We start from the raw sequence: 5,367 nt of genomic DNA, 5'->3' as shown, positions 1-5,367 counted from the left end.
CCAACTACCCCTTGAAATGCAAGGTGCTGCCATGGAAACATTGATTTGTGTTGGACCATCCCAAACTGGTGCAGCTTGTGCTCCCAAGCAGTTCAAGTGTTCTGCCCGAGGCTGAGCTGGCCCAGCTCACTGTGCTGAGCAGACCCTGCTACTGAAATGTCTGGGTTCTGCACATGGGAGTTGCGGTTTGGGGAGGGGGAGAAAGAGCAGCTCAGTGTTTTTAAGATGGATTAATTTTCTGCTCAATCAGGGGACTAAAGATGTGTGTTCACAATCAATCAAGTTCACAGACAGGGCTTTACTTTTCTTTTTCATCCTATGAGAGAAAAAATGTTAACCTTCCACTGGTTGGAAATACCAATAAATTTTATCTGGGGAATATGATGAAACTCTGTTTTTTAGCCTCTGTTGATCAGCAAAGGAGGAAATGTTCTATACTTTCCTATAAGGAACACAGTCCTTTATATTTCTTTTATTACAAATCTGTTCTTTACTGCTTGGGGCTCTTTTCCTCTGTTACTGAGGAGAAGGATGCTCTGAACACTTGCTGCTTTAATCAGGATTCCATGGCTATTTTTCAGTAAGGAATTATGCTTGTTTGTGTTTTAACAAGACAGCTTGGATACATGTATTTATTTATTTCCATTTTTTTCCATTTTTACCTATTGATATTTATTTTAGAAAGACATCACTTGAAAATTTTATTTTTGTAATTCAACTGATCTATGTGGTTTTGGCATATTAACTGTTTTATTTTCTTCTTTAAAAAGAAAGGATGTAAATAGGCAAAAATTTCTACATAGAACAAATGCCTTCCTCATCACAGGACTGCCTTGAAAACTTTTTTGAGAGCTTCTTTACCTTGTCCCTTCCAAATACCTGCAGAGAGAGCACGCTGTGCCACGTGCACTGTGTGGTCTCCTCAGTGTGTCTGTCCTGACTGCCAGCACAAACACATGTACCAGTCTCCAGGAATGGCACCAGCAGCTTGAAAACTGTGTCACCTTCCTCCTTGTTGTCCCTGTGACCCTCACCTTTGTGTCACTCTCTTAGACTGGAAGCTCCCTCGGGGCAGGGACTGTCTCCTAGCCAGAGCTGAGAGCAGTGTTGGAACTCACTAAAAAGATTCCATTTGCAGGTTTTTTTTCTCTTAAAGGATCTTAGAGGAAGAACTGAATATGAAGACTTGTCAATTGTCTGTGTTTCTCTGTCCTCTGGAAGTATTCTTAAGAAAAATAAAACTGTTGAATTGAGGAAGCTTGGCAATGCATCACTTTGGCCTGAGCAGGGGGTGACTCCCCAGGGTGCTGGTTGGTGTGTTGGGCTGGGCTGGCAGTGGGTGCCACTGCATTTGGAGAATTTTGGGTGGCTCTGGAGACCTGTCTTGTCCAATGGTTTTTTTCCCTGGCTGCACAGCTGCAAAATTTCCTCTGGGATTGATTGATTCCTGCTGAGGTCAGAACCCAGAACCCAGTGGTGTGAAGCTTTGTCACAAGCTGCAAACCAGTTATGTAATAATGAGTGCAGTAGGTCTCTATAGACTAAAAAAAATAAATGGAGACTTGTCTTTTTAGCAGTTTTATGAACTATTGAGGTATCACACCCAGAACAGGCAGACCTTACACTAGAGATGCAGGCTAGGAATAAATGTTACTAGAATCCAGACTAAGGTCACCTTTAGAGAGAAAACACTGCTGCATCAGAGATGTGGGCCCTTGGAAGGTGTTGGAAGACAGAAAACTTAAAAAACTCTGGAAATATTTATTTTGTAAAGCTTTGGCCTCCAGCTCCCTGCTGGATTAGTAAAAGAGCATTCTGCCTTAAATAGCTTTGTGTAAGGAGGTGGCTCACTGCCTTGGTGGGGGCTCTTTGCTGCATTAACAGGCTGGTGTGGGGGAGATTGGAGTCATTTGAAGAAGGTTGTCAGGAGTTAGGAAACATTTAAGGATTTGAACCCTGGCTTTTAGAGAATGAGGTTAAAATGTCAGCCTGTTGAATCAAAATACTGCTTGGAATAGAAGTCATTTCACTGCTGGCAAGGAGACAGATTTTTTAAAAAGTAAATTTATACCTATTGACATCAAATGAATGGGGGGTGAAAAAAAGTGCACTCCTCAAGCACCTCAAAGTGCTGTCAGTGTTTCTACTCAGGACTTCAGTATTGTCAGCTCTAGAAGAAAATTAAGTTAAACTGAAAGATACAGCCAAGAAAATATTAATTGAAGTATATTTCCCATCTTGTGGATTAAAAGTAATTCTGATTAAATTAATGGGAAGACAGTCACAACCATTTCTGGTTAATCTGAAGAGAGAGACAAGTAACTAAAAGTTGGGAACCTTGGTTTTAGGAAGGAGGAGCCTTCAGAATCTTTTGGGAGCATCAGTGTCATGGATAACTGCTCATCCTGGGATTCTGCTGTCACTGGGTCAGGCAATTTCACTGAAAGCAGCTTGGAAACACGTTTATTATTCTAATTTCATAATGTTTATCAAGTGATCATGCAATCAACAATTGGCAAAGGAAGTGGCCACCACAACTCAGCATTTAGGGGAAGTGACTCTGCAAGATGAATGGAAGTAGCTTATGGAAAAACTGTTCTTATATCCAGATTTTGGCTTAAAAGTGGCTGCATTTTGAGAAAAGTGCCAGTAGATGGCAGGCACTGGTTTCAAGAAGTATCTTGGAGAAAAACTAATTGGCCAATTCTTCAAAAGTTTGCTTGTTCCTCAGCTTTAACATTTAATTAGTTTAATGGTAAGTGGGATGAGAAAGGGTAAAGGAAAATCTGTTGGTGACTGTGGGATGAAGGCAGTATTTGAGGTGCAGAGATTAGTGAAAAGCTGAGAGGGATGATGAATGCCCTGCTGGTTTGAAAGCAAACAAACAAAATGCTCTAAAAATCCCCCAAAATTCCCAACCAGGACATTCTATAGTGGTTCTGTCACTTACACCCTGAGTCATAAAAATGGCATTTTGTCCACACTTCATATTCACTACAAAGGAATCTTTGAGCTGTGTTGGATTCTAACCGTTATTGTAATAAACAAAATTAACAGTTTAGTGCAAAAAAACTCCAAACCCCAAACCAAACAAAAAAAAATCCCTCTGTTCTGTTTGTGGCAGGGTGGCAGATGTGATTTGTCTCAAAGGGTGCAGGAATATCTTCCTGCTCCATTCCAAAATTGGCTTTTACAGGGCTGTGATATGCAGGGGTTGTGTTTGCTGTGTTGCCAATTATGAGCAATCAAAAATTGCCTGAGGAAAAAAAAATCTCTTTTCCTCCTTTTTACAATAATAGGTAGAATTTAAAATAACGAAATGCATTTACCTTATCTTTCAGATTTATTTGAACTGTCCCTTACAGTTTGCTGGAGCACACAGAGCAGTGGGAGCTCCACTCAAGGGAATCCCTGGTGCTGAGGTCGCTGTGGGATCAGGAGCTGGCTGCAGCTGCACATCCCACCCTCGCTGTGTCCTTGCTTTCCCAGGTCCAAGGCTGCTCCCTGTGCTCTCCCCCAGGCTGGGTGCTGCAGGCAGGGGCAGAAAGAGCAAAATGCTGAGGTAGAAGCAGTCAGAGGAGGGTGTTTGCTGTCCTTGGGGTGTTCCTGATGTCCTCACACAGATGTCTGGAAGTGGGTGGGTGTCCCTGCAGTGAGTCCTGCTTTGCTTGCTCAGTCTCTCCCTGCAAGGCTCCCTTCAAGGTCTCCCACCTGAGCAGGGATCACCAGCACACCCCACCAGACTTTCCATCCTGTACTGCTTTGCTTGGAAAGTCAAACCTTATAGGAGAGAGAGCAGGACAGAGCAACAAATCACATCTTGGTTCCCTTCAGCCAAGAAATAGATTGTTTATGGTGGATGCCTGTTGGCAGAGAGGGAATGTTTTGGTGTCAGGAAGCATCTTCCATGAGCCAGGTTTTGTGGAACTCCTGCTGCTTCTCGCTTTGGTGTCTGGGGAGATACCAGGGTTTCATAAGCTGTGCCAAGATCCTGCTGCAGCCAGGGCAGGGAAGGGACTCCCTGAGCTGTGCTGGGACCTGGCAGAACCAGGATCATGTTCAGCCCTGCCACAGGGAGCAGGATGTGCCTGGCCCTGCCTCTGTGCTGGCACAGGCTGGGGCAGTGCTGCTGGGAGGCATCCATCACAGAGGCAGCTGTGGATGTAAATACAGGCTGGGACAGTGTGAAATAGTGATGGCCATTAGGAGCTGTCAGGACACCAGCAAGGCTCTTTGCAGCTCCCTGGGGATGCTGGGCAGCCTGGCACGTGGAGGGGGTTGTGTCAGAGCTGCAGCATTGTTGGACAAGTCTTGTCTTACTCAAAATCTGTCCTTTTGGAAATTGCAGCTGCTGCTGATTTAACCCTTTGCACTGCACTGGTGGGAAAGCAGCATGTTAAAGAGTGAGGGGTAGATCAGGGAAGCCTTTATCTTGGTTTAGCTAGAGAAGCAGAAAGTGATTCCTCCTGCAGCTGTGTGCAGGGGACTTGCTGCACTGGAGCCTTTCCAGAGGTCACTCCTGCCTCTGTTACAAACCCTGCCCTGTCTGAGCAGCATCATGGCAGGAGTCAGTGCAGGGTTTGGACACCTGGTGTGCCTTGCAGGGCTCACCATGGAGAGAAGGACACACTGCTGGTGGTGTGTGTGTGTGTGTGCTTCTTGCTGGCAGCAGGGCACATCTCTCTCGCTGTGCTGAGAGGGACCAGGCTGCCACTGCCCCTTTGTGTGGCCAAGGGTCCCCACATCACAAGGGTGATGCTTGTGAGGTGTCCACATCCCCTAGCATTGATTTTCCAAGCAGCTGTCAAGACTCATGTTATGTTCTGTTCCTATCCTATCCTAGCATGGAAAAGGCTAATTTTAGTGAATTCTGTAAATGGCAAATGGCCCTATTCAAACCTCATGAACCCCTGCTCAGGAGGTCCCCACTGGTGCCGTTTTGAGGGCAGTGTGTAACCCCCTCTGTGCAGGGAACTCTGTGGGTATCTGTGCCCTTGGTGTGATTTATCATTGCACCTTCAATTTCAGCACCATTTGGAGCCTCCTGAGGATGTGCTGTCCCACAAGGAAGGCTTGTGAAGCTGAGTGAGGCAATCCAAGTGGGAAGCACTCCTCACTGAGCAGGGAATGCAGGCAGCAGGGCTTGGTGCACGTTGGGAAGAGCAGCTGCTGCTCTGGACCTGCTCCACATCCTCCTGCTGCTCTCCATCCAAAACTTCCCACAGACACCTCCTAACTCTTGTCCCTTTGTCACAAAGTCCTCTTGAGTCCATTTAAGGGCTGTCTTGTGAGTGTGAGGAGTGGAATAGAGAGGGAAGATGTATTGTGGAAGGAAATGTCAGGGACTGGGGAGGCTGAAATATGTGG

Source organism: Catharus ustulatus, chromosome 17 (assembly GCF_009819885.2).
Source record: "Catharus ustulatus isolate bCatUst1 chromosome 17, bCatUst1.pri.v2, whole genome shotgun sequence".
Lineage (NCBI taxonomy): Eukaryota > Metazoa > Chordata > Aves > Passeriformes > Turdidae > Catharus > Catharus ustulatus.
Note: the sequence above shows the minus strand (reverse complement) of the source record.